Source organism: Rhineura floridana, chromosome 2 (assembly GCF_030035675.1).
Source record: "Rhineura floridana isolate rRhiFlo1 chromosome 2, rRhiFlo1.hap2, whole genome shotgun sequence".
Lineage (NCBI taxonomy): Eukaryota > Metazoa > Chordata > Lepidosauria > Squamata > Rhineuridae > Rhineura > Rhineura floridana.
In genome coordinates this window covers 55,968,494-55,990,551 of record NC_084481.1, presented here as the reverse complement: position 1 = coordinate 55,990,551, position 22,058 = coordinate 55,968,494, and positions in this window count along the sequence as shown.

Genomic DNA, 22,058 nt, shown 5'->3' with positions numbered 1-22,058 from the left:
GCTGACCAACTTGGTCAGTATACCTAATGGCCTGGACATACACCTTTTTAAAGGTGTCCAGCTTTGGGAACAGTCTTTTTTTTTTAAAAGGGGGCCTCTGCTCATCATTAAATAACTCACTTCTCCCATGCCTAAGTGGGACGGAAGGGAGATGAGGAGGGAAGATCATGACAATGGGAGAGGAGTGTCAATAAAATGGAGGACAGCGGAAGCAGGGAGGCCTTAGAAGGAGGAAAGGGGAAAGCACTGAAGACAGCAAGGATCTGAGCAGATGACTGCTTCCAAAGGGCCAAAAAATGATGGGGGCTATTAGCAGATAGGGACCAAAGGAAAGGAAGGTACAGTTAACCCAGGTAGGAGGAAGGAACATAAGTTGAAGCTGGCTTGCCAGCCAATTTGTGCAACTGTAGCCTGCCTTTAGTGCCATAGTTCCTTATGGCATGGGTTACCAATGTTGCACTGCAGACACACATGCGCTCTCCGACACCTTCCGTGTGGCCCCACAGGGTCACATGTCTCTGCCTACTGTGAAAGAACACTTCTTTAGCCAATAGAATGCTCTTTTGAGCTGAACTGCAGTATGTGGGGTGATGACCCAGAAGCGGGGAGGAAAGAGAAGGGATATTAGAGCTGGAGGGGAGAATTGTGGTACACATATGGTGCCCATAACAGCTTCTCCTCTTTGCAAATGTGCCCAAAAAAGTTGGTGACCTCTGCCCTTACACAATACCACTATTTTGTAGGCATTCTGGTATGTTCTAAGAGCATTTAACTGCTACTGGAAACAATATAGGAGTACCAGGTGTTTGTCTGGCTTAATTATCTGTTGTCTTTGTTTAATTCTCTCGTCTTGATACTTCGATCTGACACACATTACAAAGCTTGAGCAGGCAGTTACTAGAGAAAATCTTTTAACAAGATGACACAGATGTTATGTGATTAGATTTATTCAAGGCCTCCATTATAATATTACATTGACACTGTTTCCTAGAAATCACAAATATCAGCTACACCAAAATAACTTCTCTCCGGTACAGGTACACCCATTTTGTGTTTAACAGCTCATTGCGAGAGTTAGGCTTACAAACGTATCTATCCGTGCAGACAAACATAATAGACATTGCAGCACCTGTAGCGCCTGGTTTTATAAAGGAAGCCAGAAAAACAATTGCTACAACATTTACAGTAAAATTTGCCACGAAGAAAACAGTAAAGTGTATTTGTCTCTTTGCTGTATATTTTAGCACACATTAACTGTGCAATCCTATCCATAATTGTTTAGAGGTCAGCCAAACTGGGCTTAGTTGGACTTACTCCTTCAGTGTCATTGCCCAGTTCTCTAGAATGTTCTGCCAACAGAGGTTCAGCAGGTGCCTTCTGTTTTAACTTTTAAGTGCTTGTTGAAAACCTTTCTGTTTCGTCAGGCTTATGTAGGCAGTTAAGAATATGCTTTTTTCCCCCCCAACAGTTGACCTTTGTTTTTATTGCTTTTTAAATGTTTTTATTCTATGGTGGTTGGTTTTCTTTAACATGTTATAAACTGCTTTGATGTTTTTAATGAAATAGTGGTATACAAATATTTTTATAAATAAATAAAAATAAGTGTATACAGGATTGTAGCCTTAAGCTGTCCCATCTAGTTATTGGAATGTATAATAAAATTAGTAAGAGGTTCCACCCTCTTTCTCTCTCACGGGGGCTAACCGGTACATATTGCTAAAACTCAAAGTTCAAAGAAGAACCACATACATTAATTAGGGATGGGGGAGAAATTTGATTCAGTTCTCATTTAAAGCTCAGTCTATCAAATTTGCACTTTCCAAAATAATATGAGAACTGAAACACAGCCATCCTTCGAAATTTGTACTTAACCAAATTTTTCAATGCAGTTCTCCAGCCAAGCAGTGCTTACAAAAAAAGCATATATGAGAGGAAAATGTACACAAAATGAATACACTGGTGAAAATAACATACCAGAATGCATTATATTAGGATACATTTCCTGTAAAAATGTGTACATTAGTCAAAACTGCATACAAAAATGTATTAGGAGAAATTTGCACTTAAATGCTGAAGAGTTTTCATGGGGATTTAAAACAATTGCAAATTGCTGCAGAAATGGAGAACTGAAGATTAGAAAAATGAGAAACTGAGAACTGAAACTGACAGATCATCCTATCCTTAACATCAATACACTGCTTAAAATGCTACCATTGGTATTCTCTGTGTATTTTTAAAAAATTTGATAGTTCCCTCAGAAACAAGGTTCACTGAATGGATACTTCAGAATTTCCTTATTCTGATTTATTTTTAGCTGCATTGTGCTGTAAAGCTAAGGGTCATGAAAAATTGTTAAGATGCATAAAATATTTGTTTTATAGCCTTTGAGACAGGCTGTGTATTTTTTGTGCTAAAAAAAAAATCTGTATCAAGGCAATCTAAATTATGTGCTGATAAATGTTGAATTTCTATGAGTTAGGTTAGGTTATTAGACTTACCAGAACCAAGGGAAGATGGGGCTCCTGGGCTGTACCCTATCAGAGCTGAGTAGAAGAGGGGAATGTTGGTATATGCAACTTGTGATGCAGCCATGTGAAAAGGAGACTGAAAAAATCCCTTCCTGTATAAAGCTATTGATTCACTAGAAAAGACAATAAAGCTGGGAAAAACAGAAAGGAGTAGAAAAAGAGGAAGGCCAAACAAGAGATGGATTGATTCCATAAAGGAAGCCACAGACCTAAGCTTACAAGATCTGAACAGGGTGGTTCACGACAGATGCTATTGGAGGTCGCTAATTCATAGGGTTGCCATAAGTCATGATCAACTTGAAAGCACATAACAACAAAATATAAAGCTATTAAATAACGGTAGGTTTGTTTTCATTTTCATCTTATGACCCTTGGCATTATTCCTGTTCAAAGGGTCTGCAAAGTTCCTTCTTTAATTAACTCTTCCCACTGTGAAAAGCATGTAAATTAAAATAAGGTTGCAGAACAATCCTATCTGTGTCTCCTCAAAGCCTCCTGAGTTCAATGGAGCTTATTACGAGGTAAATGGGTATAGGATTGCAGCTGTAAAATCTTAAAAGTCTAATTCTGAAGCAGCAACAACAGCTTGTGTGAACAAGATCTACACAGCTCAGGTTCATTGGTCCAAAACAGGTTACAAAGCAGGACTGATAGAGTAAGCACATTCTGCTGTTAAGTGCTGCTGCCACTTATTCCAAGGGGTGATTGTGGAAGTAGGGATAAGGGGCAAAGGGATGTTCTAAAAAACCTTGGTTTGTGCTTGCATGAGGTTCCTGGGCTGCTGAATGAATATTTATCAAGGAGAAAAAGAGAAAGAAATAAAGTTGTTTCAACGATCTCCTATTGCATAATGAGATGTTGACAGGAGTAGGCTTCCACTTTCTCTCAATCTCTTGTAATTCAAAAAACATGTTCTGAGTGTTGGTTAGATAGCTTTTTTAAATTCAGGGATGATGATGATGAATTAAAAAATGATTATTTGGATGGAAAGGGAGGGAAATCCTCATCTAGTAATTACCATCCCACAGATCTTTGTTGCTTAATGTCTTGCACTGAAAGATTATGCATATGGCTTTTCAAAAGCACAACAAGGAAGGAGGAAAGCGTGGCTGATTATCTCTCTGGGTGATCAATTATCATTTTCCAAACTGGGCATAGTTTACTTTTAGGGTTGCCTGTCAGTAAGAATGTCACTATTTGCCAGAACGTAAGAATGCAATCCCAGGAAAGAAAAAAAGTATTTAAGCTTACCAAATTTACTTTGCATTATGCTCAATGTAGTTAAAATTGTAACATTCAGAGCACAGTGGTTAAATGCTGTTCTAGAATAATCCCATTAACCACAGAGGCTACTTTAGAGCATACAGTGTCCCAAGAGAACTGCCTTCAAGAAGCAAAGATCACAAAGGACTACAAAATATATTGGGCATAACTTGGATAGACAATGTTTACAATGTTTTCTCCCTCAGTTCTCTGACCGTGTTCCAGCCTGCATATTCTGCTTGTTTGTTAGTCTACTTCCAGAGTAGCCAATGTGATGTCCTCCAGCTGTTGTGGAGTACAACTCTCATCAGCTGTAGTCAGCACGGCCAATGGTCAAGGATGATGGGAGCTGTTGTCTGTAACCTCTCAAGGGTAGAGATGTGAAGGCCCAGAAAAAAACCCCAGAAAAATTCAGAAGCCCCCCCCCCATGTATCCCCCTGCATTTTTCAGAAAAACACACACAAAAAAGGCTTCAAAAACCCATTTTTTTCAGGCTTTCACACGTCCATGGTGTTGGCTACCCCTGCAACTCAAATCCAACCAAGTCTTTGGGGCAATTGAAAAAGATATGGTTAAAGTTTAGCTCTGGACTTCATATTTTGTTTCACATTGTTTAATAATCTAATATATGGTTAAATTTATTTGAGGGAAGAATTAAATTCTGACAACGTGAAGAATGCATGTGGGCTTAGTCAAGCTTGGTATCCGCATGAGATAACAAATTTATTTTTATTCTACAAAAGATTTTCATACATAAACTAATATCATATAGCAATGAATTCTGGTATGCATTTCTGGGTATTGGTGAAATTCAAAGAAGATCAAGAGACCTTTACAACAAGAATATTCAGAATGGTGGTACTTAATGTGAAGAACCTCCCAAGAGGTGCCGACATGTTTAAAGGGTGCAGTATACTGCTGAATATCAAATTATATTACTGCATATTGATTCTTCTGCAGGCTCACTTTTTAGCATCTTAGACTAGGCCTTTGAAAAAACAACCAGAAGCAGAATCTGCAACATTTGGCTTTTAAAATCTGATTGAGTTCTATTTTGTGATTTTTTTAAAAAAATAAAAAGTATAAATTTCCTCCCATACTTAGCAAACTGAGTATGTTTCAAGTCTTCAGAGAAACCGTAGCAAGCTTCAGAGGATTCTGGGGTGTACTGCAGGGCATACAATCAATTCACGTGTAGCACTGGCTAGGCCAACTGGGCCTCTCTGGTGTGCATGTGAACTGAGAATACACACTACTTTTCTATGGCTGAAAACTGGTAGTGGTGAGCAACACCCTTTGTTCCCTGAGTCATGCTTTGAGACAATAATAAAAATTACCTTCATGTATGTATTGCCAACAGCCATATGAAGTTTGAATATCTTGCCAAATTAGTAATATCTTTATCTTTATCTAGCACATATTGGCATGTGCTCAGTGTTATGGTCATAAATATATTTTACTTGTAAAAGTGTTTCTATACCACTCATAAATCAAATACTACGGTGGTGTACAGCAATATTAACAAATAATTAAAACCAGTACAAAATAATCATTAAAATGACTGGCTACTTAAATTTTTTTGAAAAAACTGCATAGGCCTGCTGACGTAAAAGAAATCTTCAAGAGACCCCTGAAAGTCAAAAGTGAGGATGCCTGCTGAATCTCTCCTGGAAGATTATGGCTATGCTATGTTGATATATTCACAATTGTGAGATAAATTTGTGAATCTAAGGGTTGAACATCTTGTTCATATACATATTCCTCTTACATTTTATTCATGGGAAGGAACTTCTGAATCTGAAGTACTTACTCCCAATTTCTGTTACTCTTTCACTTTTTTTTTTAGATGGAAGGATTGTTGAAATTGGGATTATCAGACATATATGTATATACGCATGTAGGCTTTATTCAAACAAAACTTTCAACACATGGTGGCACATGTACAGGAAGGTCTATACCACACTGCAAATAGAAAAGCTGAACATTTATGAATGAGTGAATTGGCCCTACATGGCCTTGAATTAAACAATTGACTTTTGCTGCATGATACTGTCACTTGCTCCATAACATAGTGTCATTCTGAGTATATCATGAATCTTTATTTAAGTTATGTGCTGTTTAGTAATTATGATGCAACACAATCCTAGTATTTTTACTTGGAAATAAGTTCATTTAGTGGGGCTTCATCCTAGGAATGTTTGCACAAAATTGCAGCCTTAACGTTGTTAGTGCCAGTGTCTTTCAAGCAGAGATGGGGAACCTTCAATTTGTGAGCCTAATTAGGACAGACATGGGGCCCAATTTGGCCTGCAAGGCCATTTCCCCCAAATGACACCCACTTACCCCACATCTGCCACAACAGGATGTCAGGTGTGGGGCAGGTAAGGATGTGTCTACAAAGAAACAATCAGGAGCAGTGCTGACAGTGCACTCCACTGGGTTTGGCTGCACTAAGGAGTTCCCCATCAGGCCCTCCCTAATACAACTCTCTCTCTCTCTCTCTCTCTCTCTCTGTGTGTGTGTGTGTGTGTCTGTCTGTCTGTCTCACTGCCTGCAGGGTATTTTTTAAAGAATTGTTATGGGGCTTCCATTTTTTCATTCAAACGGTTTGCACATGGAACCCTCTCTATCACCTGTGAACAGACATCTGCAGAGGAAAAATGTCCACTTGCAGGCAAACCGTGCCACGTAACAAGGCTTTAAAGGGACTCCCTAGAACTACTGATTGGTTGACTGGTGGTCACAGCAAGCCCCTTTGAACTCTGGCAGGTGGGTGGTGTGGCTCACCCACCTGTCAAAGTTGTTCTGTGGGGCTGGGGGAATTAAGGGTCCAGCCAGCAGTACCCTACCCTTTTTGTAGCAGATATTATGTCTGACTTAGATCTGTGAGAACCAGGCTAACATCACCTCTGAGCCATGAAGGTCACTGGGTGAGCTCAGGCCAATCATTCACGCTTATCCTGGCTCAATACTTTCACAAGGTTATTGGAAGGGTAGAATAGGATAACCAGGGAGAAGTCATCCAAGGTCACGGGGGATTGCAGACTCTTTACTTTTTTGGGAGCACGGTCCCAGCCAGATCACTCTGTGTGAGCCAATCTTCATGAAAAGGGAGTGTGTTAATCACTGAGAAGAGTCCTTGTCCTTTCGTGCTGAATGGAGCCAGAGTCAAAGTAGTGAATCAACCACTGAGAAGACTCTTCTCAGTAGCTAATACAAAGCCTGCCCATTCATGCTGATTGGCTCCTAGGGATGTCAGTTGTATTGGAGTGTGGACTTGGGAGATGATAGAGACAGCAAGGGAGACGAGGGCAGGTGGAAAAGGCGGTGTGGCTATTTTATTTGTTTATTTATTGCATTTGTATACCGCCCTATAGCCGAAGCTCTCTGGGCAGTTTACAACAATTAAAAACATTAAAAACAAATATACAAATTTAAAAACACATTTTTGAAAAACAATTTAAAAACACGTGCTAAAATGCCTAGGAGAAGAGGAAAGTCTTGATTTCTTGGCACCAAAAAGATAACAGTGCTGGTGCCAGGAGCACCTCATCAATCAGGCCATTCCTTAATTTGGGGACACCACTGAGAAGGCCCTCTCCCTTGTTGCCAGACTCCCACCTTCCCTCCGAGTAGGCACCCGGAGGAAGGCCTTTGATGTTGAGCGTAGTGTATGGGTGGATTCGTGTTGGGAGAGGCGTTCCATCAGGTATTGTGGTCCTAAGCCGTGTAAGGCTTTATAGGTTAAAACCAGCACCTTGAATCGAGCTCGGAAACGTATAGGCAGCCAATGCAAGCGGGCCAGAATTGGTTTTATGAACCGTCTGGTCCCTGTTACCAATCTGGCTGCTGCATTTTGCACAAGCTGCAGCTTTCGAACTCTTCGAAGGCAGCCCCATGTAGAGCGCATTGCAGTAATCTAACTTGGAGGTTACCAGAGCATGGACAACTGAAGCCAGGTTATCCCTGTCCAGATAGGGGCGTAGCTGGGCCACCAACTGAAGTTGGTAGAAGGCACTCTGTGTCACTGAGGTTACCTGAGCCTTAAGTGACAGAGATGGTTCTAGGAGAACCCCCAAGCCATGAAACTGCTCATTCAGGGGGAGTGCAACCCCATCCAGGACAGGTTGGACATCCACCATCCGGTCAGAAGAACCACCCACTATCAGCATCTCAGTCTTGTCTGGATTGAGCCTCAGCTTATTAGCCCTCATCCATGTTGGAAGTGGGGCAAGAGCAACTCCTGTTTTGTTCTTTTGTTTAAGCTCCAGAGGGAAGATAGGGCTAGGGTCCTCCAGATGGATAGGCTTTGTTTACCTTTTACCTGTGATGCTCTGACTGACTTCCTTCTGTCGCCAGACTGTGAGGCCTTTAGGGAAGCTTACCTGCCCCTCCTCCTTCTGCCCTTTCCACTCCTTTGTCCTCCGGCTGTCCAGGAGAGAGGAGACATCCCTTTGTCTCTGCCCTCTCTCCAAGCATGGGGCTAACTCCTACACCTGGGCATTACGCCTCCAACTTAGCTAGTTAGTTAGAACTAGGTATGCTTTCCTATCTACTATGTATTGCTATAAATAAAGTAGCTTTTCTTATTCTACTAAGTCTCCAGTCTCAGTGATGCTGATGCAGGGTAAAAGCCTCCTTTCTTAGGCAAACGCACGCACACACTGGCACACTCACATTTCAACATCTGCTGTTACACTCTGCTGCTGTGGTGCTGCTTTTAAATGAAATTAAGCAACACAACTACACACAGTGCAACAATTCAGTCCATTGTCGCAGCCAGGCACCGGTTCAGCACATTGACAGCCTCACCTGAAGAAGATGAAAAGGAGAAATAGAGCTGCATGTCACCAGCATACTAATGGCAGCGCACTCCAAAGCTCTGGATAACCGCACCCAATGGTTTCATGTAGATGTTAAACAGCATGGGGGACAGAACTGACCCCTAAGGAACCCTATACTGGAGAGTCCAGGGTGCCGAGCAATGTTCTCCAAGCACCACCTTCTGGAGCCGACCCACCAAGTAGGAGCGGAACCACCGCCATGCAGCCCCTCCCACTCCCAACTCAGCCAGTCTTCCCAGAAGGATACCATGGTTGATGGTATCGAAAGCTGCTAAGAGATCAAGGAGAATCAACAGAGTCACACTCCCCCGTCTCTCTCCCGACAGAGGTCATCATACAGGGGGACCAAGGCTGTTTCCATGCCAAAACCAGGCCTGAAACCCGACTGAAATGGATCCAGATAATCGGTCTCATCCAAGAGTGTCTGGAGCTGGCCTGCCACCACTTGTTCAAGGACCTTGCCCAGGAATGAAACATTTGCTACCAGCCTATAGTTATTAAGATTTTCTGGGTCCAGGGAGGGTCTCTTCAGGAGTGGTCTCACTACCGCCTCTTTCAGGCAGCCAGGGACCACCCCCTCTCGCAGAGAGGCATTAATCACTTCCCTGGCCCAGCCGGCTGTTCTATCCCTGCTAGCTTTTATTAGCCAAGAAGGGCAAGGATCCAGCACAGAAGTGGTTGCATGAACCTGTCCAAGCACCTTGTCAACATCCTCAAGCTGTACCAACTGAAACTCATCCAAGAAATTGGGAGAAGGCTGTGCTCTGGATACCTTGCTTGATTCACCTGCTATAACACTGGAGTCTAAGTCCTGGTGGATGCTAAAGATTTTATCCTGGACGTGCCTAGCAAATTCATTACAGCAGGCCTCAGATGGTTCTACCATGTCCCTGGGGCCAGTGTGTAATAGCCCCTGGACAATTCTGAAGACCTCTGCTGGGCAGCAGATTGATGATTTGATAGTGGCAGCAAAATACTGTTTTTTTGCTGCCTTCACTGCTCCTAAATACAGCTTACCATAGGCACTTACCAGTGTGTAATTGCATCCACTAGGAGTTCATCTCCATCTGCACTCAATCCATCTCCTATATTGTTTCATCGCTCTCAGCTCTGGGGTATACCAGAGCCGTATGAGCTCTACACAGGAGAGGGCGCTCAGGAGCAATCATGTCAACCGCCCGGGTCATTTCTGTCTTCCACAGTTCAACCAGGATTTCGACAGGAGCACCAGCCCTATCAGCCGGAAAACTCCCCAGAGCCCTTTGGAAACCATCCGGATCCATTAGTCTTTGGGGACGGACCAACTTAATAGGTCCCCCACCCTTGCAGAGGGGAAAAGCCACTGTAAGTCTAAACTTCAGCAAGCAGTGATCTGTCCATGAGAGGGACTGATGTAAGGCCCCCTACATTCAGATCACCAACTCCATGTCCAGTTGCAAAAACCAAATCTAAAGTATGCCCTGCTACATGTGTTGGGCCAATGGCATATTGGGACAGTTCCATGGTTGTCATGGAGACCATGAAATCCTGAGCCGCTCCGGATAAGGTGTCCTCTGCATGGATGTTGACATCCCCCAGAACCAACAGTCTGGGGGACCTCAACAGTACACCCGAGACCACCTCTGTCAGCTCGGCTAGGGAGTCTGTTGGGCAGCAGGGTGGGCACTACACCAACAGAATCCCCAGTCTGTCCCATTGACCCAACACAAGGTGCAAACACTCCAGACCAGTAGTCACATGGACAGGGTGCTTGCAGAGGGAGATGGAACTCCTATAGACCACAGCAACCCCCCCTCCCTGACCCTGAGGTCTACCCTGATGCTGAACCAGGTACCCTGGCGGACATAGCTGGGAGAGACTGACTCCTCCCTGCTCACCCAGATACATGCCAGATCAGCTGCCTCATCCACAATTAAATCATGAATGAGGGAGTTCTTATTATGCACCAATCTGGTGTTTAGGAGCATCCAGAGGTCTGAGAGCTGGCTGACAGGGCAACCAACAAATCTGTGGGTGTGGGGAGGACTGGAACATGGCACAGCCGTTAACTGCCTGGGCCACGTTCCCCTTACCTTACCACGTTCCTCCTCACAACGCCATATCTCCCTCTACCTATCACTACCTATTACTACACTAATTGGGGGCCCCTCAAGTCTCCCCACTTGAGTCCGCTCTCCCAGGAACATGACTCAAGACTCGCAAAAAGCCAGGCAATCTGCAATGAGGGGGCATGGCGTGACTTTCATGAAGGGACCCTGCACTTCTGAATTTGCCACTACACAACTGGATAATACTGTCAGGAGTACCCTATCTCTGTGTGGAGGGAGATTTGATTATTCTTTTGGTTTGGTTTCCTTGGAATGAGGGTCACTGGAGACTTACGGTATTTCTATAAGATTAATTTAAACATATATACAAGCTGAACATTAGATGGAAGGATCATACCTTTAGCACTCTAACAGATTCTGCTCTCCCACTAGGTTTCAAAGTGGGGGCGGGGTGGAGGGACCAAGGCAATAGCTTGGGATTCTGCACAGAGAGCAAGCCAGGCCTCTATGTTTCTTTTCACGCTGTAATCCCACAACAGATAGTCTTTTTGTTCTCCTCTCTCTCACACACACACTATCATCTCCAGCTGGGGGTGGGGGTAGAAACAGACATGCTTCCCTCTACTCACCTTCTAGAAATGTCTCTAGCTCTTTCATTTGTGTGAACTCTAGCAGTCCCACTTTTCTGCAGAATCCCACCTCAGAGCTATCAAATCACAGGAATGGAGCAGATCCCCAAAACCCATTTAGTTTAACCTCCAAAGACATCACAATACCATGTGCGCCCTTGGAGGATACAAAAGCAATCATTACATTTAGCGTCTAGCAGCAATTTGTTCCTATTTAAATATAATACGCGCCCTCAGGAGGTCAAGCCTGAGAACATTTACCTGGCCTGACTCTGGAGCTGCTCAGAGAGTTTTGGGATAGGTATTTTTAGAGTTTCTTATAAAAAGAGTTGGTTTGGTTTAGGAACTCCATGACCTCAAGCGAATGCCTCTGGGACTTGCACTGCCTGTGCTTGCTTTCAGTGCCATTCCCAGGATAACTGCTCAACTTGTACATTATTTTTTTGAAAAACAAAACAGATTGTTATAGACACATCAGAAGTCTCCATGGCTTTTTTCCTCCAAAGGGAACTGGCCTTTTAAAGGCGGCCTTGAATGGTATTACTTGCTCTTGAATATTTCTGTGCTCTGAAAAACACTCTGTCCCTTCCTTCACTCTCTCTCTCTCTCTTTTTGCACATGAGGTCCTGGACAGTTGTAAAGAAAAAATGGAAATAAAAATATGCATTAAGAATGCTAACCTTTGAAAGGATAGATCTGTTGCAGAGCAGCTAGCATGAAGTAGAAAATATGCTAGCTATGAACCAAATGTGAGCAGTGGTGGTGCTGATGGTGTGCTTCCCTCTCCTAAACACACTGGATTTGGGGTATCTATTAAAAAAAGGGACTAAGCAGCAATGTTACACTGTAATCTTTAGTAATAAATTCCACTGCAATCAAATGTAACAGGAGTCCAACTGTGGCTGTGAACACACGAGTTGCCAGAGCAAAGTGTTTCCATTAGCCACACCTGGAAGGGGAACAGGTTTTACAGTAAAAAGAGGTGTTGGCTGACTAGTGTCATGTGCCCCTCTTTCCAGGTGGAGATGCACTGGAACCAGCAGATGTGCTCAGAGGCACGTTACCAAATTCTTCCAAGCTACATAGCAAGTGGATTGGACTGTGAAAGACCAACCCAAATGGTGTTTGCATTTTGACCAATTTGTAGGGTGGTACAATATCTGAGAGGAGGTCAGGTCTCCTGCTCCCCTGGTGCATTCACTATAGCTGCCCAATTCCCCTGCTTTTTAAAGTTTGATAGAAACAGCTGTGGGCTATAGGTACGTTCTTAAACCACAAGGTTTTTTGCCTATTAGTGAATTTCCCTGCTTTTTAATCCAGGAGGTAAGAAATGGGATCCTGTGCAAGTTTGCTGTGAATGGATTGATCATTTGCATGCTTATTGTGTTCAATGGGATTTACTCCTCTGCAATCATGCTTAGGATAGGTGAAACTGACCACAGGGGATGGGGAAGGGAGGAGGAGGAGGAGGGAGAGGTGGAAAGGCAGAGGGGAAAACTGGGATGGGGGCAGACAGGAGGGGGGAGGGGAAGACAGATGTGATCATTTGCATGTTTATTGAGTTCAGTGGGATTTACTCCTATGCAATCATGCTTAGGATAGGTAAAACTGACCGGGGGGTAGGGACGGAGGGCTGAAGTGGGCAAGGGAGGAGGAAGAAGGAAGAGGGGAGGGGAGCAGGAAGGGAAAGGAAGGAGAGGAAAGGCAGGTCTGATCATCTGCATGATTATTGAGTTCAATCGGATTTACTCCTATGCAATCATGATTCGGATAGGAAAAACTGACCATGGGGGAGGGGGAGAGGGAAGGAGCATATTGGAGGGGGACAAAGGAAGGGGGTGGGTAGGTTTGATCATTTGCATGCTTATAGAGTTCAGTGGTATTTACTTCCGTGCAATCATGGTTAAGATAGGTAAAACTGACCATGGGGAGGAGGAAGGGGAGGGGGAGAAGGGCGAAGGGGAAGGAGGGGATTGGAAAGGGAGGGGCAGAGAGAGGGAGGGGATAGGAGGGAGGAGAAGGGAGGGTGGGTTTGGTCATTTGCATACTGTTTGAGTTCAATGGGATTTATTTCTGTGCAATCATGTTTGAAAATGGAAATGGACTGCCTTCAAGTCGACCGGACTTATGGTGACCCTTTGAATAGGGTTTTCATGGTAAATGGTATTCAGATGTGGTTTTACCATTGCCTTCTTCTGAGGCTGAGAGGCAGTGACTGGCCCAAGGTCACCCAGTCAGCTTCATGGCTGTGTGGAGATTTGAACCCCGGTCTCCCAGGTCATAGTCCAACACTGACCTGGGGGAGGGGCAGGGAGGGGGGAGGGGAGGAAATTGGGTGGGTGGGCACTGGGCAGAAGAGAAGCCCCTTTCCTTTCCAAAAGGAAAACATTGTGAACAGTATCATTGCTTTTTAGCGTTTCCCCCACCTTTTTATTCTACGGAAGGCATATGTAGCCTCCCACTAGGGTTGTCAGGTTCAGGGCCTGGCAACCAAGAGGTCTTCTGTATCTTCAAAAGTTGGTCAGGGGGAAGGGAGAATTCCACCTTGTGGTTTTTCCCATTACAATGCTGCAAGAACACCTGCACTTGGCTGACTTTCTCTTCTCTTAAAGATACAGCATCAGTTTCAGGCCCTGAACCTGGCAACCCTACCTCCCGCCCAAATTTAAAACAAAGCTGTCCCTGCTCACAACCACACCAGGCCTCTATTACACTTTGGAGAATCTTTATTTATTTATTTATTTATTGTATTTATATACCGCCCCATAGCCGAAGCCCTCTGGGCCGTTTACAATAACTAAAAACATTAAAAACAAATATACAAATTTAAAAACACATCTTTTAAAAACAATTTAAAACACAATTTAAAACAATTTATCATGGCTTCTCTCAAAGAATCCTGGGAAGTGTAGTTAGTGAAGGGTGCTGAGAGTTGCTAGGAGACGCCCTGTTCCCCTCACAGACCTTCAATAAGAGTGGCTGACTGTTAAACCAGTCTGGCCACTGAAGCACTCTCAGTGGAACAGAAGTCTCCTCTCAACACCCTTCACAAACTACACTTCCCAGGATTCTCTGAGGGACGCCATGACTGTCTCACGTGAAATCAAAGTCTAGTGTGGGTGTGGCCCCCTGATTAGCCAAGCCCAGCAGCTGTGAGGCTTTTAGAACACTGACAGTTGGTTCTTACTGAGCATGCCCCGGGTTATCATTGGCTTCAAGCCACAATTTCTTAAATTAATTAAAAATCAGCCAGGCATTAACTTTTAAACTGCAGAAGATGAAGGTCAGAGTATGGGGCAAGGTCATTAACAGGATTACAGGCACTCTGTGAACATGGCTGATTTTTAATGAATTTTAACAGGTTATGAGAACTCTCAGAGAAAAAAGTCCAAAAGGGCTCTGGAGTTTTTCTCTCTCTTTTTAGACTTTGAACTCTCTATTCTCTCTGACTATTTTGTGTATCGCCATGAAAATTGTGAGGGTTGTTAAGAAAGCATTTCTGAGTTCAGGACTATAAGTTTTGTAAGGTTTTATTTTGAAATGAGCTTATGGGAAGCATCAGAATGGCATCAGAATGACACCTGCCTGTTGGTGTAGTGTGTTGGTTTTAAGAGTATAGCCTGCCTGCTATATAGGAAGGATGTGCTTTCAACATAAGTGGGCAGGGGAAGGGAACCAAGGGGCTGCCATTAATGTTGTGGAGGGCAGAGGGAGATATGGAGTGGGGAGGCAATTATGTCATCGGGACAGATGGAAGTGCAACAGGGTGTTGGTTGCCCCCAAACTGTCTCCCCATTCAAATAGTCTGGATAGCTGCGGTGTCAGCTCCCCCGGGTTGAAAATGCTGCTTGTGAATGCCAGGTCAGTGAATGGCAAAATGATGGCCATTCAGGATTTGATCCTGGATGAGCACACCGACCTGGCTTGTATCACGGAGACCTGGTTGGATGAAGCTGGGGGGGGGGTTAATCTCTCCCAGCTTTGCCCGCCGGGTTTCTCTGTGCAACAGCAGGCGAGATCGGGGGGACGGGGAGGTGGAGTTGCAGTAGTCTATCGTGATGCCATCCCCCTGACCAGGTGCCCTCTCCCACAGTCTTCGGGGTTTGAATATGTATATTTGAAGTTGGGTGGCCAGGACAGAATAGGAATTCTGTTGGTGTACCGCCCACCCCGCTGCTCAACAGTCTCCCTTCCCGAGCTAGCTGGGGTAGTCTCAGGGTTGGTGTTGGAGTCCCCTCGGCTTGTGGTATTGGGTGCCTTCAACATCCATGCCGAGACTGCTCTGTCGGGAGTGGCTCAGGATTTCATGGCCTCCATGGGTCTGTCCCAAGTATTATCTGACCCCACTCATGTCGCTGGTCACACTTTGGACCTTGTTTTCTGTGTTGGATGGGATGATGGTGATCTTGATGTGGAGGAACTTTCTATAGTTCCGTTGTCATGGACAGATCACTACCTGGTTGGGTTTAGACTCACTGGGACTCAGAACCTCTGCTGGGGTGAGGGACCGATTAGGATGGTCCGCCCCAGGAGGCTGATGGATCCGGATGATTTTCTGATGGCTCTTGGGGATTTTCCTGTCACCACGGCAGGTGATTCTGTCGAAGCCCTGGTTGACCTCTGGAATGGGGAAATGACCAGGGCGGTGGACATGATCACTCCTGAGTGTCCCCTCTTACGGAGTGGAGCCAAACAAGCTCCCTGGTTTACCAGGGAGCTGGCAGCGCTGAAACGAATAAGACGGGGACTTGAGCGACATTGGCGGAAGACTCGGTGCGAGTCTGACTGAACACAGGCTAGAGCCTGTCTGAACATAAGAACATAAGAACATAAGAAGAGCCTGCTGGATCAGGCCAGTGGCCCATCTAGTCCAGCATCCTGTTCTCACAGTGGCCAACCAGGTGCCTGGGGGAAGCCCGCAAGCAGGACCCGAGTGCAAGAACACTCTCCCCTCCTGAGGCTTCCGGCAACTGGTTTTCAGAAGCATACTGCCTCTGACTAGGGTGGCAGAGCACAGCCATCACAGCTAGTAGCCATTGATAGCCCTGTCCTCCATGAATTTGTCTAATCTTCTTTTAAAGCCATCCAAGCTGGTGGCCATTACTGCATCTTGTGGGAGCAAATTCCATAGTTTAACTATGCGCTGAGTAAAGAAGTACTTCCTTTTGTCTGTCCTGAATCTTCCAACATTCAGCTTCTTTGAATGTCCACGAGTTCTAGTATTATGAGAGAGGGAGAAGAACTTTTCTCTATCCACTTTCTCAAGGCCATGCATAATTTTATACACTTCTATCATGTCTCCTCTGACCCGCCTTTTCTCTAAACTAAAAAGCCCCAAATGCTGCAACCTTTCCTTGTAAGGGAGTCGCTCCATCCCCTTGATCATTCTGGTTGCCCTCTTCTGAACCTTTTCCGACTCTATAATATCCTTTCTGAGATGAGGCGACCAGAACTGTACATAGTATTCCAAATGCGGCCGCACCATAGATTTATACAACGGCATGATGATATCGGCTGTTTTATTTTCAATACCTTTCCTAATTATTGCTAGCATGGAATTTGCCTTTTTCACAGCTGCCGCACACTGGGTCGACATTTTCATCGTGCTGTCCACCACAACCCCGAGGTCTCTCTCCTGGTCGGTCACCGCCAGTTCAGACCCCATGAGCGTATATGTGAAATTAAGATTTTTTGCTCCAATATGCATAATTTTACACTTGTTTATATTGAATTGCATTTGCCATTTTTCCGCCCATTCACTCAGTTTGGAGAAATCTTTTTGGAGCTCTTCGCAATCCCTTTTTGTTTTAACAACCCTGAACAATTTAGTGTCGTCAGCAAACTTGGCCACTTCACTGTTCACTCCTAATTCTAGGTCATTAATGAACAAGTTGAAAAGTACAGGTCCCAATACCGATCCTTGAGGGACTCCACTTTCTACAGCCCTCCATTGGGACAACTGTCCGTTTATTCCTACTCTCTGCTTTCTGCTTCTTAACCAATTCCTTATCCACAAGAGGACCTCTCCTCTTATTCCATGACTGCTAAGCTTCCTCAGAAGCCTTTGGTGAGGTACCTTGTCAAACGCTTTTTGAAAGTCTAAGTACAGTATGTCCACTGGATCACCTCTATCTATATGCTTGTTGACACTCTCAAAGAATTCTAATAGGTTACTGAGACAGGACTTTCCCTTGCAGAAGCCATGCTGGCTCTGCTTCAGCAAGGCTTGTTCTTCTATGTGCTTAGTTAATCTAGCTTTAATAATACTTTCTACCACTTTTCCAGGGACAGAAGTTAAGCTAACTGGCCTGTAATTTCCGGGATCCCCTCTGGATCCCTTTTTGAAGACTGGCGTTACATTTGCCACTTTCCATAAAAATAAATAAATAAATAAATTGGATAAATGCCTCTTTACGAGAGGGAGTGGTCCCGGGCTGTCTGAAAGAGGCAGTGGTGAGACCACTCCTGAAAAAGCCTTCCTTGGACCCAGACAATTTTAACAGCTACAGGCCAGTGGCGAATGTTCCATTCCTGGGCAAGGTCTTGGAACGGGTGGTTGCTGGCCAGCTCCAGGCGCTATTGGATGAAACTGAATATCTAGATCCATTTCAATCGGGTTTTAGGCCCGGTTTTGGCACCGAGACAGTCTTGGTCGCCCTGTACGATGACCTATGTCGGGAAAGAGACAGAGGGAGTGTAACTCTGTTGATTCTCCTTGATCTCTCAGCGGCTTTTGATACCATCGACCATGGTATCCTTCTGGAGAGGCTCGCGGAGTTGGGAGTTGGAGGTACTGCTTGGCAGTGGTTCCGCTCCTACTTGGCGGGTCGTCTCCAGAAGGTAGTGCTTGGGGAACATTGCTCGACACCGCGGGTTCTCCAATATGGGGTCCCGCAGGGGTCAGTTTTGTCCCCCCTGCTTTTTAATATCTACATGAAGCCGTTGGGAGAGGTCATCAGGAGTTTTGGAGTGCGTTGTCATCAGTATGCTGATGACACGCAGCTCTACTTCTCCTTTTCATCTTCTTCAGGTGAGGCTGTTGATTTGCTGAACCGTTGCCTGGCCGCGACAATGGACTGGATGAGAGTTAACAAACTGAAGCTCAATCCAGACAAGACTGAGATGCTGTTGGTGGACGGGTTCTCTGATCGGATGGTGGATATATACCCTGTCCTGGACGGGGTTACACTCCCCCTAAAGGACCGGGTTCGTAGTCTGGGAGTCTTTTTAGACTCTTCCCTCTCACTTGAGGCTCAAGTAGCCTCGGTGGTTAGGAATACGTTTTACCAACTTCGGTTGGTAGCCCAGCTACGTCCCTATTTGAGTAAAGAGGACCTTACATCAGTGGTACATGCTCTGGTAACCTCACGTTTGGATTACTGTAATGCGCTTTACGTAGGGCTACCTTTGAAGACAGTTCGGAAGCTACAACTAGTGCAAAATGCGGCGGCCAGATTGCTGACAAGGACCAAGTGGTCCGAGCATATAACACCTGTTCTGGCCAGCTTGCACTGGTTGCCAATATGTTTCCGGGCTAGATTCAAAGTGTTGGTATTAACCTATAAAGCCTTATACGGTGCGGACCACGATACCTTGCGGAACGCCTCTTCCGATATGAACCGGCCCGTGCACTACGTTCTGCTACGGAGGCCCTCCTCCGGGTTCCAACTCACAGGGAGGCCCGGAGGGTGATGACAAGATCTAGGGCCTTCTCAGTGGTGGCCCCCGAACTATTGAACAGTCTCCCTGAGGAAGTACGCCTGGCGCCGACTCTGCTCTCCTTCTGGCGCCAGGTCAAAACCTTCCTATTCTCTGAAGCATTTTAAGTTACACTGATTTACTTTTAAAAATGTTTATTGTATTGGATTGTTGATTGTATATTAGTATTATTTTGTTATTCATTGTATTTTTATGCTATTTTATGTTCACCGCCCAGAGAGCTATTGCTAGTCGGGCGGTATATAAATTTAATAAATAATAATAATAATAATAATTTCCAGTCCTCAGGCACGGAGGAGGACCCGAGGGACAAGTTACATATTTTAGTTAGCAGATCAGCAATTTCACCTTTGAGTTCTTTGAGAACTCTCGGGTGGATGCCATCCGGGCCCGGTGATTTGTCAGTTTTTATATTGTCCATTAAGCTTAGAACTTCCTCTCTCGTTACCACTGTTTGTCTCAGTTCCTCAGAATCCCTTCCTGCAAATGTTAGTTCAGGTTCAGGGATCTGCCCTATATCTTCCACTGTGAAGACAGATGCAAAGAATTCATTTAGCTTCTCTGCAATCTCCTTATCGTTCTTTAGTACACCTTTGACTCCCTTATCATCCAAGGGTCCAATTGTCTCCCTAGATGGTCTCCTGCTTTGAATGTATTTATAGAATTTTTTGTTGTTGGTTTTTATGTTCTTAGCAATGTGCTCCTCAAATTCTTTTTTAGCATCCCTTATTGTCTTCTTGCATTTCTTTTGCCAGAGTTTGTGTTCTTTTTTATTTTCTTCATTTGGACAAGACTTCCATTTTCTGAAGGAAGACTTTTTGCCTCTAAGAGCTTCCTTGACTTTGCTCGTTAACCATGCTGGCATCTTCTTGGCCCTGGCGGTACCTTTTCTGATCTGCGGTATGCACTCCAGCTTCTAATATAGTGTTTTTAAACAACTTCCAAGCATTTTCGAGTGATGTGACCCTCTGGACTTTGTTTTTCAGCTTTCTTTTTACCAATCCCCTCATTTTTGTGAAGTTTCCTCTTTTGAAGTCAAATGTGACCGTGTTGGATTTTCGTGGCAATTGGCCAGTTACATGTATGTTTAATTTAATAGCACTGTGGTCACTGCCCCCAATCGGTTCAACAACCCTTACATCTTGCACCAGGTCCCGGTCCCCACTGAGGATTAAGTCCAGGGTTGCCGTCCCTCTGGTCGGTTCCATGACCAACTGATCTAGGGAATAGTCATTTAGAATATCTAGAAACTTTGCTTCTTTGTCATGACTGGAACACATATGCAGCCAGTCCATGTCCGGGTAGTTGAAGTCACCCATTACTACCACATTTCCTAGTTTGGATGCTTCCTCAATTTCATATCTCATCTCAAGGTCTCCCTGAGCATTTTGATCAGGGGGACGATAGATCGTTCCCAGTATTAAGTCCCTCCTGGGGCACGGTATCACCACCCACAACGATTCTGTGGAGGAGTCTGCCTCTTTTGGGGTTTCGAGCTTGCTGGATTCAATGCCTTCTTTCATGTATAGAGCGACTCCGCCACCAATACGTCCTTCCCTGTCCTTCCGATATAGTTTATATCCAGGGATAACCGTATCCCACTGGTTTTCTCCATTCCACCAGGTCTCCGTTATGCTCACTATATCAATGCTCTCCTCTAAGACCAAGCACTCCAGTTCTCCCATCTTGGTTCGCAGGCTCCTAGCATTAGCGTACAGGCACTTGTAAGCAGTGTCTCTCTTCAAGTGTCTTTGGCACTTGTGGTTAGGCCTGTGGTAATTTTGCTCTTCTGAATTGATATCCTGTGCCCCTGCTCTCACAATGCCTACTTCTAGGCCTACCCCTTTTAAAATTTCATCATTTCTTTGGTTTTTATCCCAGGGGGGAGGTTTATTCCGAACCGGACCTTTCTCAGCTCCTGTCGGGTTTCCCCCCTCAGTCAGTTTAAAAGCTGCTCTGCTACCTTTTTAATTTTAAGTGCCAGCAGTCTGGTTCCATTCTGGTTCAAGTGGAGCCCGTCCCTTTTGTACAGGCCCGGCTTGTCCCAAAATGTTCCCCAGTGCCTAACAAATCCGAACCCTTCCACCCGACACCATCGTCTCATCCACGCATTGAGACTGCGAAGCTGGGCCTGTCTGGCTGGTCCTGCGCGTGGATCTGGTAGCATTTCAGAGAAAGCCACCTTGGAGGTCCTGGCTTTCAGCATCCTACCTAGCAACCTAAATTTTGCTTCCAGGACCTCACGGCTGCATTTCCCCATGTCGTTGGTGCCAACGTGCACCACGACCACTGACTCCTTCCCAGCACTGTCTACCAAACTATCTAAACGACGGGCGATATCCGCAACCTTTGCACCAGGCAGGCAAAACACCTTGCGGTCTACACGCCCATCACACACCCCACTGTCTATGTTCCTAATGATCGAATCACCCACTACAAGGATCCCTCCACCCCAGGCCTACTCCGTGGCAGTGCAGGCTAAGAAGAAACTTTTCTTTTCTGCCACCATTGCGTCTGCTGGGAGCTGTCCAGCAGAGCTGTTTCGAGTGGTCAGGGGTCTTTTAAACTCTGGCCCCCAGGAGCGTAATATAGACCACTCAACAGCCCACTGTCAAGAATTTGCACGGCACTTTGCAGATAAAGTTGATCAGATTTGCTCCCACTTGGACGCTAAAATTGATACAGTCTCAGGAGATGTAACTTTGGCTCCTGCTTGTCCAATAATAATGGATTCCTTTCCATTTGTACAGCCCGAGGATGTGGACAAGATCCTTGGAGAGGCGAGAGCCACCACATGTCTGCTGGATCCCTGCCCTTCCTGGCTCATCAAAAGTGCCGGACGGGGACTGGCCGAATGGGTGAGCGGAGTGGTTAATGCCTCTTTACAACAAGGCAGAATTCCATCATGCCTAAAAGAGGCAGTTGTACAGCCTTGTTGAAAAAGTCCTCCCTGGATCCCTCCATAATGGGAAATTATTGGCCAGTCTCCAACATTCCATTTTTGGGCAAGGTAATAGAGCGTGTGT